Source organism: Venturia canescens, chromosome 10 (genome assembly GCF_019457755.1).
Source record: "Venturia canescens isolate UGA chromosome 10, ASM1945775v1, whole genome shotgun sequence".
Lineage (NCBI taxonomy): Eukaryota > Metazoa > Arthropoda > Insecta > Hymenoptera > Ichneumonidae > Venturia > Venturia canescens.
In genome coordinates this window covers 14,493,302-14,506,385 of record NC_057430.1, presented here as the reverse complement: position 1 = coordinate 14,506,385, position 13,084 = coordinate 14,493,302, and the positions used below count along the sequence as shown (strand labels likewise).

At 48.6% G+C, this 13,084-nt stretch overlaps 1 protein-coding gene across 2 annotated transcripts in view; it reads right to left on the bottom strand.

The window, feature by feature from the left end:
• LOC122417522 (glycogen-binding subunit 76A-like) overlaps positions 1 to 13,084 on the bottom strand; it is a 122,068-nt gene that overhangs the window by 93,448 nt on the left and 15,536 nt on the right. Inside the window, exon 1 of one of the 2 annotated variants that reach the window (XM_043431069.1) lies at positions 9,127 to 9,197. The exons of the other annotated variant lie outside the window; for it this stretch is intronic. The gene's annotated coding sequence lies outside the window, so the exon portion shown is untranslated. Of the gene's footprint in view, positions 1 to 9,126; positions 9,198 to 13,084 lie in introns of those variants that run through there. 2 annotated transcript variants of the gene reach the window in all.

The following is a 13,084-nucleotide window of genomic DNA, read 5'->3' as shown; positions in this document are numbered from 1 at the left end:
ACTGGACGTTCAATACTGGCGGCGGCGCCTCGCTCTCTCTCTCTCTCGGACAACTTCATATCCGCTCAAATTGTGAATCATTTATCACAGCAACGCTCGCCCGCCGTATCGGCATTAATTCGAGTTAAATCCTTTTGTTTTTTATTCGATCGCGCTAAATTCATTCATCAGTTTGATATCAGGTGGATGTTCATTCTCGTTTAGAGGCGATCAGACCCCCATAGCTTCGTTTGGACTATACGCATCGATTATCGATTGACAAACCCACGCTCCGATACACACGAGAATGTAACGTCACTATCGATACGTTAATTAAAATATCGCGGCGATGGAGCCCGCCGGGCGTGCTGGACCAACGCTCCAACAATCCCCATCCCCGCTCTTCCTTTTATCCTTTTTCTTTCACTTCTGCTCGCTTCATTAGCATACTCGATTCTTAATACATTCATCCTCCGCTCATTCTTCAGCCTCTTTCGCCCTTTTCCTCCAAACGATTTCGGAAATGTGTTTAACAACCTCGAGGTACTCGCTTCCCCGAACTCGCAGTCGCGGCCACTTTCGCACTACACTTTTATGATACTCCTGCACCTTAAATTCGGGGGCTTCGGCATTCGAGATTCGGAGCGTCATATCGAAAAAATCAGAGTGTAAATTAAGTTTGACGATCCTACGAGAGTGCGTTGTTGAGTCAACGAGTCGGGGCTAGCAAAATTCGTTTTGTTGATTGAACAAAAAATTTTGGCGCCTCAACGTTATTCTCGTTGTAATCGAGAATATTTATTTGAGCCAGCAAATCGGGAGATCGTAACAATCAAATTTTTCTTGAGTCAACGAATTTCATTTCAGTCGCCACCATTTTTTTACTTCTTTAGTACAAAACTTAAAAAACGAGGAAATGGAAGTCTCAAATTTGCAACGAAGACTCTAATTTTAACATTTTTTTCAATTATTTTCCACCCACGAATACTAATGACAAAGCATCGCAAAAAATTACTTTTTTCGTAGTCTCGAAGCGATCGTGAGTAAGAAAAACGAACGTAACATTTTTGGGGTTTTATTACTTTTTTAATATTCAATTATTTTTATATCTGGTTACGAGATAAAATCGACTGACATTTCAGCGTTTCAGATCATTTTTCATCTCGACAAGCCAAACTCCGTGAAATGATTTTATTAATAGTGTTTTCCGTCATTGAAATATTATAATTTGTACATTATCTCATTATACGCCGCGAGTATATTCGCGTACGTTTATATTTATAGTCGCATTCGGAGTGGGACAAACTCTCGAGGACTAGGATCGATCGATTAGAGAGTCTTGACACCCGTGGGAGGCGTTGTAGATGAGGTCGACATTGTGCGAGTGTCTACACCCGGGAGACTTTATATTCCGCGTGTTATTGCGCGTGAACGCTCGGCCCGTGTTACGCAACGTGACATTACCATTTTCATTGCGTACTGCAACTTTGTTCGTTCCGTTTGAATCGCTCTGGCGATCCGCAAGGGTCGGGACATGCTTCAGAAATAGAAACTACGAAAAGCTGAATTGGATGAGTTATGAAATAATCCGCGAATTCGCGATTTTAGCGAAAACTTTTGACTTTAAAGAGCCGAAAAATGAAAGAGAATGTTTGGAATTCTTGTTGAAACTCTGCTCTTTCGAACGCCATAGAAGATACTTGGAAAAAGTATCGGACTTGGGACGATTTTGGGGAGTTAAAATTCCACAATGCCTCGAAATATTGTATACAATTTTGTTCTTATTGCGCGCTAGTATACAAGAAATAATACGTTTCTGGAGCGGTGTTTTGTCCACAGGAGAAACTACACGTTAAAGTTATGTATTGCTCCGTGTCTTTATGAGCGAATACGCGCAGTAGAATGGCCACGGTGGCGTGGGACAGGAGCATTGCAGCCCCCATTGACTCGCGTCGCAGGTTACCTCGAGGGTTAATTCTTCAGGGGGATTTTAGCAGCGTGAGGTGGAGGGTAAGAATTTTCGGCAAGAAGAAAGCGCGAGGGGAGGCGAGTTGAGAGTAAGTGAGCACGAGAGAGAGAGAGAGGCAATAAAAAGGTGGTTCGTTTGTGTTCGCGTATGTGCAAAGGTATTCCGATAGCGTGGGAATGAAAAAAGAGGGTGAACGTTTCGCCCCATCGATCCTCCCCACGAGTGTTCCCCTGATTTTTCTTTGTGTCCGAGCATCGCTATTTTTCCCCCTTGTTTGATCTCACCTTGAGAGCTGGGGGAGGCTGGGTGGGGGGTTAGAGCTGGGAGACGAGAGTTTATCGAAGGAAGATCGTTCGATTAAACTTTGCTTATCAAAGTCCTTTTTTCCATCGCGGCTTGCAATAATATTTCAATAAAACATTGGCCGAGGTGATGAGAAACAGGCTGTGAGATTAGAATCGAATAAAAATGTAACCCCTCGGAAGGCTCGAGCTCAGCACGGAGCGGCGAACAGATGAAATAAGAAGGGTGAAAAAACCACAATATTCTCACGACACTGCAATTGAAAAGTCTCATCCGACTTTGCGAGCCTCAGGTTTACTACTTTTTCCGCAACTATTACCGAGAAATCTGTGCGATGTAAACGAATACATGGGACGAGCAGAGGAGAGGAGGAGGAGAAGAAGAAAAAAGGCTGCGATCCAGTAGAGAAAACCGGCGTCCAGTGGAGATGCGAAAGAACCGGGGGGAAAGAAAAATAAATAAAAGAAGCGAGAGAGAGAGAGAGGAAAAAGAGAGGAATGAGGGGAGTTTCTTCCCACCGCGACAGACCGTCCCTCTCTCCAGTTTTCTGTCGCGTGTCGCGCCTCCCACTACTCCTCTTCGTCTGGCATCCAAGCTTTACCTACTATTCATCCGCAGCCGCGTACACGAGCCCGGGTTAGAAAAACGTGAACTCTCGTATCCACTGGAGACATTCGGCCACGTTGTTCACCAAGAAAATAACATTTAATTCCAAAACGGTGAGAAAGACCAAAAACAATAATCGAAAACATTTTAGTGAAAATCCCAAATCTCTTTTCCTCGGTCTCGTCAACAGTCTTCCGAGGCTCCGATCCCCTCACACTTCCAGACCCCCGAGCAGAGCTTGAGCAAACGACAGCGAGCCGAGAATTCGAGTTGAAAGGATGAACGAACCGACGGAAACGAAATGATCTCGTATCACTTTCTTTCACACGAGCTTCGAAGACTGTGTTTCCAGAGAGAGAGAGAGAGAGAGAGAGTGAGATCAGAGCAGAGAGAGCCAGGGGAAAAGTGAGGACGAAGCTTTGAGTCGAGCGCACGTACATTACCGAGGAGAGAGGGGCAAAATTCCCCTCCCCCGGCTCGCCCCACCCCCCTGTCCTCCCTCTCTAACGCGGCCTTAGTCGCCAACAGTCCGCCGACTACGCGCGGTAATATCGTCGCGACTCCTCCACCGTGTCACGTCGCGAATCTCGGCTGTAGGCATTCGTCACCTGTTGCGCTTCCAGCCACTTTTTCTGTCTCCCTTTTCTCGGGTGTCCTTAGTTTTTCCCCATTTTTCTCTTTCCCCCTGGCCACCGACGATTCGATGGAAAAAAAGCGCGGGTGATCCGAACAGACCGAAGTGATCGAACGATTGAAACCATTTCGTGGGAGCTCCACCGACGAGGAACCTTCCCTGAAAGGTTTTTTATTCAAGCGATTCCGAAGGACTGCCGTCGCGAGTGCTTTTTTGGTGGTGCTTGAAAAGTTCTTCGATTTTTAAATCAACTTCGCGAGTGAGCTTTTCGGAGGAACGGGATTTTTCGTAATTCAATTAAACGATTATTTACATTTATTCTGTCGATCCTCCGCGATAGCTTATTCTTATTTAAAGTGATGCAAAGTGCCACGCAACTGTGACGAATCGTTACGCAGCGTTGTTCAGGAACACACTCGTCAAGAAAGTGACGTTCGAGTTGACAAAATCTGGGAACGAAGATAATTACAGATCGGAGGATTCAACGGACGTCAAACAGCGGATTCACGCTGCCTGTGACGGAGGTAAGGAAAGGTTTTTCTTTGAATTTAATAACCATAATCGGTTATTCATCGATTTTTCATCGCGTCAGAACGCTCCACTGCATAAATCAGAGGAGCGAAGCTCATCTCGTTCGACTCGCACCTCTAAAATTCCGGATTTAGAGGTGGTTTTTTTCCCAGGCTGGCTTATGACAAAACCCTCGATAATTACTCCCATCAATCCCTTTTTCGTCACCTCAGCAGCTGCGTTTTCCCCAGAAAAAAAAAGAGAATAATAAAAAAGAAAAACTTAGACGAGCGCGTGCCGTTGAACGGCCTTAATCGTAAGACGGATGGGGAGATCCGTGTGTCCGAAGCCGAAAAGCAAACGCTCGTAAGGCCTCGAAAAAGAAGGAGGGAGGCTAAGCAATAAGCATGTGCATACACACTCGTATAAATTTCTTGCCGCCTCTCAGCTTTCCTTGGCTCTCGCATACTCGGTTTTGCGCCAGGTATGGGTTTGCTCAGGCCTCTCGGCGGCACACAGCTCGTCCCATTGACACACGCGCGAGTGTGTGTGTGTGCAAGCCAGAGAGAGGCAGTGATTCTCGCTCGTGTTGTATCTTCGAGGAGGAAGCTCGAGGAGCATCTTTTTTGAGGGATCGCAAAGGGGGGGTGCGTAGAAAGCCGGGTGCTGAATGTGCGCCTTCTGAAGATTACGAAAGAAGAAACGCGCGAGGTCCTTAGACGTATTTCGTAGCACGTGCCCCATTCAACGGAGCGTGAGCCCGCGGCGCGCACCCTCGCACGCTCTCGTCGCTGTACCCAAAGCCCGCGTGTGCCTTTCAGAATCGTCTGCGCTCGAGATGAATCTCGTCTCCTTCTAACGCAAACGTACACGTCTTGACATTGAGGCCCCGTAGCCCCCGTGACGGAGCGCCGGGCCCAGACTCTTTGTCGAAAAGAATAAAAATAGAAAAAACCGAGCTCCCGAGATTGAAAACCCCCGGACGCGTTACTTTTTCCCAAATTTTTTCGCCCCCTCGAGAACGCGCACACTTTCTCGTACCCACGCATCAAGATTTCGTAACGCTGCTACTTTTTATACCCTCGATTTCACGGGGGATGGGGGTGGAAGATCGATCGCGGGACGAAACTTTTCTTCAGCACCGGCTCGAGGAAGCTGATCATCGAGGGAGGCACACCTCCTTCATTGGCTGTCGTCATGGGCACCGGGCACAAAAACGGCCCGTGGAAAGTCGCGCTTCTTCCCTAGACACATTTCTTAAGGTACTTTTCCCATGAAAATGAAGATTACGAAAGCTCGTTGCTGTTTGAAGACTTCTAAGGTGAACGGGCAGGAGCGGACGCCACGTGCTCGACTTTTCGATAAATGCGCCCGCGCATTTATCGAGCTAAACACGCGAGAACGGAGAATAAATAGTGCGGTTTTTCGGACACGATTGCGCAACAATGTCGAGCTAATAACCGTCGATTTGTCGGTTTCCATTGAAAAGTCGAAGCGACTCGACGGGGTTGCAAAAAGCTCGGACATAAATCAGACCATTTAAGGAGGCGGACACACCTCCGCCGAGGCGAACGACTGTACTCGGGGGTCGTAAAGAGGGTGCGATCCCAGAAGGGCGCGTGTATTCGAGTCGAAGATGTGAAAAGGGCTACAAGACGTTAACAGGCTCGTGAAACGGGGGTGTTTTCCCCGGGCCTTTGTTCCCCGGCTCCTTCATCTTCTCGCTTCGACTTGGTTCCTCCGGCGAGGATACTTTTCCTCGCTAAAAGGATCGACTCGTTACACGCTTCTTTTCTCATCCCGCGCTCAATGCGCGCTCGGCCACCCGCTGCTTCTGTTTGGCTTGTTTTTCACCGTTTAACGGGGAGAATATTATGTCGGATTACAAGTCCGGCTCGTGTCCGAGAGCGCCAAAGAGCACCGCTCACCATTGTCCGCAAACATGCAGCGGTCAAGCCTCGTCGTACAGCCTCTTACGCTTTTCCTCTTACGAAAAGTCGGCTCAGCCTCCTTAACGTCACAGGCCGTCTCTTCTCGCCCTAAATACGCATCGGCTTTCAAACGAAAACGATCTTTCGTCCGTGGGCGTGAAACGAGAAACGGTGACCACGGCTCATCAGCTGTGTGTACCTTTCACAAACCTCCGATTCAAACGCTCTTGGAGCATCGACCCTCCGATCGTTTTCCAACGCTTCGCGAAAGCTTTTTTCTCCCTTTTCACTGAGACTTTCCTGGGATTTTTTAACCAATTTAAACGAGTTCGACAACCCCAAGAAACCTGGTGTTTCAATCCAAACTTGACGATCTCCAGAAGCTTTGTTCTCTCGAAAATCAATTTGAATTTGTGCTCGGAGTTTTATATCAACATTCACAGCCACTCGAGGATATCGACGCGGGATCGAACCGCACGTTTCGAATAATAACCAGCGTAAAAAATCAACAGAAATGGTAAACAGTTTTAAGCGAAGACGCAGACGAGAATCGGGGAAAAAAATGACGATGATTGCTCTCGGAGAGCAAAGATGACGCGCCGGGGATCGCGCGAGAGGGAAGTGAGGAAGAAGAAACGGACGATGTAGCCGGAGGCCATCGTTGGCTAATCGTCGGGGTCACCATGCGGCGAAGACGATTCTTTTCCTCTCTCTCTCTCTCTCTCTCTTCCCTAAGTCTATTTCCCTCCGCCTCTTCTTCCCTTTTTCTCGTCAGCGAAACGCGCACAATTCCAGGCACGTATAATTACGCGGTGCGCGTCCTGATTCTCGCGTCGCAACCTCCGCACTCTTGGCTAACACACGCGCGTTAATGTACATACTCAGCTCTGCACATGTGCGCACCGGCATATTTGCTGGAGGGCTCACATCAGCAGGAGCAGCAACTCTCGTGAGGATCCGTGGAACCCCTAAAAGCTAGTTAATCAAATATTTATTCGTAAATTCCCCATTGAAATGCTCATTTTCACGATTCTTCATAAAAAAAACACTTCAAATAGAGATGAATTCTCCTGAAAAATCGTTTCCCCTGAATTTTCCCGTTCCCTCAATAATTTCGTAGACATTAGACCAGAAACAGTCACTAAAAAATCGTCCCCAAGCAGCTTCCGCTTCCGACGAGTGTTCTCGAGTCACTCACCTTCGTTGGAGCGCAATTCGTAAAAGCCCTTTGAAGCGCATTGCAAATGCATTTGGAACTCGAAGTCTCTCATGATCCGGAGGCCGATAAATGCTGATCGAGGCCTGAAAAAATATCCTCAGTGCTTTGGTGTGCGCTCTCAGCGTGGAATTCTCGCTCGATGAAATTAGCCATTGCATCTGAATATAAAAGCGGAGGCAGAGAAACTGGAAGCTGTACTTTGGTCGGTTGATGCGTGTGTGCGTGCTCGTGGTAACAGGGGCTGAGAAGGGAGGTAAAGCGGGGGTTGTAAAAGAAGCTATAAGCTGAGCTGTGCGAAAGCAGCAACGTCATAACGGTCTTGGATCGAACGATGGTAGTTGGAATGGCGTTTTTTGGCTTCCTCGATATTTCAAAGTCGACCAGTTGCGCCCTTTTGGCTGTAGAGCATTGGAGCGTTTGTCGTGAATTCGTTTGGTCCCCTTTTTTCGCTTGCGCTCTCGCTCCCTCGATCTTTCGTGAGTCTCCGTGTCACTTCTGGAGAGAAAAAGAGGGACGAAGATTGAGCCGAGGGAGAGAGAGAGAGAGAGACGGAGAGAAACGTAACCGACCGTTATTGGAGTCTTTTCTCAGGTATACAAATGTGTGCGAATGTCTGCGTTCCGTGGCGCACGCCCATGCCACACCGAGGGTGGCTGCTGCGGTTTACTGTATTTTTTTCCGATCCCTCGCTCTCTGTATTTCTTTCTTCCTTTCCCCCATGCCCGTGCCCTTCCGTTTTCTTCTTTCATTCGACGGAGGAGCCGGAGCGAGTGAGAGAGAGAGAGAGAGCGAGAGAGCGGAAGAACGACTCGTAAATCTCCTTAGGTGTTGAAGAGCTCGATTCCGAGGGAGAGTCTTCATTGTGCGAGGAGCGAGAGAGAGAAGGAAAGAGGATTGAGAGACGGTCACTAAGAGGCAATAAATTATCCGCGACGAAAACGTTTCATTGAGTCTGAAAGAAAAACAGCAAAGCAGATTATTCAATCAATAATTTTTCATTCCACCTTATATTGCACAGAGAATCGTTCCTTTAAGGTAGTTCATGCACGAAACGATTTGCTTAAACAATATAACGAATGAACGCTTCTTACGAAGTTAAAAGTACATAATAACTATAAAGTATATAATAAAGGTTTGAGAAAAAATTCGAGACGATTTTTTTTACTAGTAATAAAGAGAAATTACGTTAAAGATTGAACGAAATTGGTAACGAGCACTCGTATAACCTCACATTTGCTTATTTCGACATTTTGTTTCTTATTGGCTCAGGCCATCCCTGCCACAGCCTTCTGTCTTTTTATTAACACTTTTTTCTTTATCCATTTCTCGCTGCGTTTTCCTTTTGCGCCCTCCAATGCTATTTTTCACACGAAAAACTATAAAATTTTAATCAATGGCCTGTAATTCCATTCGCCAAAAGATAAGTTGAAAAAATGTATTTACAATTATCGAATTACTAACTCTGACATTAATTTGAAGTGATTGTATCTTTAATTAGGAAGTGAAAATCGATGGAATTTAGACACCCATAAAATACGATCCTTCGGACACGATCTACCTCAACTGCCCGATAAATAACCAAAAAAATCGTTTTTAACATGAAAACTACATCGCAATCGTCCCCACATTGATGAGAGCCAGAGTCAAGTAAAATCTGACATTTCTCTTATCAGGCAAAGAATAACTTTCTGCGGAGTCTCTAAACGCGTATGCATTACCTGCTCTTTATGACTCATCCGCAGACTCATTCCTCACTTCTTTCTCTTGTCGCAGAGAAATATAAGTTTGAGGCAAAAGTATCTAACCACATTCGCGGTGTAACGGTGAATACGCTCAAGGCATATACACACCAAAAAATAAAAAATCATGTATCCTCGTATAATTGAAGGAGGCAAGGGAGCTCTCGACTCGTTATTTCATATAATAAAGAAATTCACGTATAAATAGAGACGGTAATGTGTACAGTTAAACATACAAGCGAATATGAAGGAAGAACGGTGGAATATCGTGTCGGTAAGTGCGTCGTCGGGTTTTCGTCGCGTACCCAGTAACGCGTTGTTCGCATCAGCAGCAGCAGCAGCAGCAGCAGCGAGTTCAGCAATCCGCGTAGTAAAAGAGCAAGCGAGAGTCACCGCACAGTAAAGTGGCTCTCTCCGTGTGTCTCCTCGCGTCATATAAGACTCGCGTGATTTGCCGAGAGACAGAGAGTTAATGGCTGACATGCGAGAGCACGCGTCCCTTCTTTCTCGTTTCTCGTCGCAGTCTCTGCTCCTGTCTATATGAGTTTTCTCGAGTGAAAAAGTACGGACGTAGACGGAGTTTAGTAGTGTATGAGAGACACGCGACGCAGAGGATCGCGTAGAAAACGGGTAAGAATGTTGGACGGGGTGGTCCCGGCGGCGAGAGCAGCGCGCGGTGGGAACTCGCGAGCCAATGAGGACAACGCAACGTTTCTGTCTCTCGATAAGTAGCACGTGATTTCTGCGACGTGACATGTGGCATTCGGGCATCAAAGTGCGCCCGGGCACGTACACCGCAGAATAGCCGGAGAAGGCGAGTCCGTAAAGTGCAAATTAATCGTCGCGTTACTCCGTTTGCAAATATCGCGGAGGCGGGCTGCGCGGGGGCGATAAATCGGTGAATTTATGGATCGATTTTTCCCGGGAGGAAAGTATCGCGAGAGATTTTGCTGGAGCTTCCTTTGGGCTGCTCGCGCAGATGGTCCGGGGGAGCGCGAGGAAGTGGAGCTCGGAAAATGGCAAGTGCGTCGCGCGCGCGGAGGAGCGAGTGAAAAATCCTCGCAACGACTTAGCTCGCAGGGCTCCGAGCCGGTAGCACGCGTAATGACACAGCCTAGAAATCGTAAATAATCGTCATCTCGTTACGTCCGAGCTTCCCTCGAGTGGAGCGCGCTCTCGTTTTTCAGAAGCGTTTCTTCCTCGTGTCCGGTTAATCATACGGTGTGTAAAGAGGCGGCGGAGAGGGGGCGCTTCATGTATCCACGCACACGTAACTGCGTGCGTGATTACAAAACGTACGGAGGATTTAGCCGGACGAGGCTCGGGAATTAGAGGCTGCATGCGAAGCAGCAGCCGCGAGTTTCCCAAGGCGGCTCGCATTCGCATCTCGCCCGCAATCTCGTCGTAGGTGCTCTCGGCCTGTTTTTCTTTCATTTTTCTTCAATACTGCTCTTCTCGCAGCTTCATATGCCGGAGCTTTATCAGTCGGATCGCATCTCGATTTTTAGTCTTCCTCCCCGCCTATATTTATATATGGATCTCGTCGTCGTCACGAGTCCGGTACTTTCTTTTTTTTTTTAATGCAATCTGAATGAAGTGAGCAGGACTGAGGAACGCTGGCGTCCGCATCGTCGCGGAGGTGGCAGCAGCGCGGCAGGAGAAAAACTTAATGAGCTTCCTCCCGCTCCTCCGCCGCGGGAGCGGGAAGCTCAAACTGGCCGATTCGTAACTACAAGCGCCGCGCGCCTCTCCTCGCCGTCGTCGCCGCGCACTCTGACGTTTCAAACGTCGTCGATGTCCGCGGCAACGGCGGACCGGCAGGTGCCTCTGGTATGCGCCCCGCCCACGCTTCCCAGCCTTTGTTCCCTCTTCCCCCCCCCCCCCCCCCCGCCCCGCCGTCGCCGCCACAACGGCTCTACCCGCGGCCGCGCCACGGTCGTTTATTATTGCCCGTAACGAGCTGGACTCCGCACATTATACATCTTTGTACGCAGCTAGCCAGAAAGGCAATACTTGTCACGGACTTTTTATCGGATGCAATAAACGAGCTTAGAGAATTCCGACGTAACGAACTCGAACGGAGCGTCGATGCTCCTCGCGCCGTTCACCACTGGTCAGGACCACTCGCTCGTCCGCCTCCTCATAAACGCTTCGAGCCGAAATGAAACCCGGAATATTTGTCCCCGATCTACTGGAGCCTCCGCCGATTGAGTCGTCAAGATTTCGTTCCTTGATTGTTGTGTTTACACGGGATTTTAATAAAACTACAATCCGGAGATGAGCGGGCCCATTTTCGGGTAGGAATCACCCGGGGTAACGGAGACAAGAAAATTTTCATCATTCGTCGCCTCGGGACTGATGAAAATGTTGAGAAAGAGGAAAAAAACGTCAAACCACCGTTCTTGAGGCTTCGGCACTCCTTTCGACAAATTGGGATTATAAAAGTGAAGGAGGCTTTTTAAAATCCTCATATATATTTCAGTCGAGCTGCAACAGGTTCGTGTAAATCATCCGTCCGGCAGAGGTGAAAAACGGGGGAGAAAATGAGCGGTTTAGGAGGAGTGAAAGTCTCGAAATAAATGTCGCCGCGCGCATCCCCGGGCCCAGGATCGTCCCCTCGCCGCGAGTCGCTTCTTCGCGATGAACACCGAGAGAAGCGACCCAGGTAACGTAATCCCGGTGGATCGCGAAGACGAACGGCGGCAGAATACGATACCCTCGCCCGTCCAACGATATCCCGTGCGCAGCGAGCACGCCTGCTCTCGGGAAAGAGTCATCGCCGCGTTGTTCCTCTCGCCACTGTAGTACATGCGATGCAGCAACAGCTCGCGGGGACGTCCTGCGACGGATGACGAAGAGTGCGGAGAATCGTCGGTCCGCATATCGTATTCGCATGTGTTCGTCGTTTCGTCGAGAGCTGGAACAAAAATTGTGGGAGGAGGAAACTCGGTCGAGCGATTCCGCTACATTTAACGCTCGCATCGATTCACTTTCCCTCAATTTTCTGTCCTTAACGTCGTTATTTCGGACGCCGTTTCCGCTGATCGATTTAAAAAACTGCTGGAGAATCTCGCACTGAAAAAAGTGGGAGGCTGAAAGCGTTTATTCGTTCGAGCGGCCTCTCGATGGCACTAAGCACGACAAATTGTCCTCGAGGTTTGCCCTTCCCCGTAAAAGATACCTCTGTTTGGTTATTCAAATGCCCCTAAGAGAGTCGCGGCTCTCAAAGGACGGTCGATGACATTTCGCCGCGCGAGGATGAAAAACGATTAAAACGCCGCGTCCCCGCTCTTCTCCCGAGCGTTCCCCAACGGCGCTGAGATTTTGAGCAAACAAAATTCCCGAGTTCGTCCGTCTTACACCTTTTCTACACAATCCGTACGCGCATTTTCACATCGAAGAGTTTACCCTCGTGTACCGTAGACGAGTCCCTGGAACGAGTCGTAAATTGAAAAGCTCGCGTGTGCGCATTTGCTTTTGCTAAAACGAATACGGGCTGCACAGCACATGCTTTCGTACACGAGCAACGAGAACCGCGAGTTCAAATAAGAAGAAGCTCGAGATACAGACGACCTGCTGCTCCTGCTGCCGGTGCACTCACGATCCACGCATCGTTCCTTGTACTGCGAACACCAGCACGAGGCTGCCTCCTCGTACGTGTGCGCGCGATGCTCTCTTCTTCCTCCTCGACTAATACGTCCTCTGAAAGCATGCAATTCTAGTGTGTCTGTGTCTGTTTGTATATCACATTTGCGGGCTTGTTGTTTAGCACGAGTGGTAGTGCAGCGGGTATCGTGTCGCGGCCTTCCTCTCGAGGATTGCCTTGAGAAGGTCCCGACCTCGCTAGGTCGTTTGCCAACCTCTCGTTTCTCCTTCTTTCTTTCTCTCTTTTTCTCTCATTCGATCTTTGTTCCGTGCGCGAGCAAACTCAAGGCTCGAATGACGGGAGTGAAGCCATTCGAGCTGCTTCGATTACGTTATTATTTACGCTCGCGGACTGATTTGCGCGTGGGAGGGAGGAATCATTGACGAGGGGAAAGTGGAGCGTTGGGGCGAGAGTCCCTGCAACTTCCGCGAGACCCGCCTGGGAAAATGGATGTTTTATAATTCCTCCGAGCATCAATGGTCGTTTTTTGGTATTCTTGGGTAAAATCGGGAACAGTTTCGACGTGGATTGCGGACGAAACGGCAGGA